Source organism: Orycteropus afer, unplaced genomic scaffold (assembly GCF_000298275.1).
Source record: "Orycteropus afer afer isolate SDZICR_OR568_19922 unplaced genomic scaffold, OryAfe1.0 scaffold00194, whole genome shotgun sequence".
NCBI lineage: Eukaryota > Metazoa > Chordata > Mammalia > Tubulidentata > Orycteropodidae > Orycteropus > Orycteropus afer.
In genome coordinates, this window is record NW_006921781.1 from 4,644,522 (window position 1) to 4,645,208 (window position 687).

Below are 687 nucleotides of genomic sequence, written 5' to 3' on the forward strand. Positions count from 1 at the left end.
TTTGGCAAGTAGCGACTGGGATCTTAAAAGTTTGCAAGCAGCCATCTAGATGCAACAATGGGTCTCTCTTCGTCCAGAGCAAAGAAGAATGAAGAAAACCATAGATTCATGGAAACAATTAGTCCTAGCGATGACTGGTACGCCATGTGATCCACAGCCTATATGACTATGAGACCAGAAGAATTAGATGGCACCTGGCTACCACTGTCAACCATTCAGAGGGGGATCTATGCAGGAAATTCTGGATAGAGAGGCAGAACAATGTGGAACAAAACTCAAAATCATTTGGAAAAAAAAAAGGGGGGGAGAGGACCAGGTTTGCTGGTCTGACAGAGCCTGGTGGAACCACTGAGACTGTGGTCCCTAGCTGCCCTTCAGGTCTGGAATTGAATCCTGTGGCTTCCAGCCAATCAAAAGACACGCATAGGAGTTGAACATTTACCAGAGGTAGATACATTCCATGGAGAGAACAATCATGGGAGAAAGAAGGGCTGTTCATGCACAGGGAGACAGCTCAGGGGCAGGAGTGTATGACGGGATAGACACAGGGAAGAGGCAACTGTCGGGAGGAAGTGGGAGGGGAGCTATTGCATTGTGGTGAATTGTAGTCAATGTCATGAGACAAAGTATATGTGAACTGCTGTATGGAAAGTGAATTTGCTCTGTAAATTTTCACCCAAATCACAA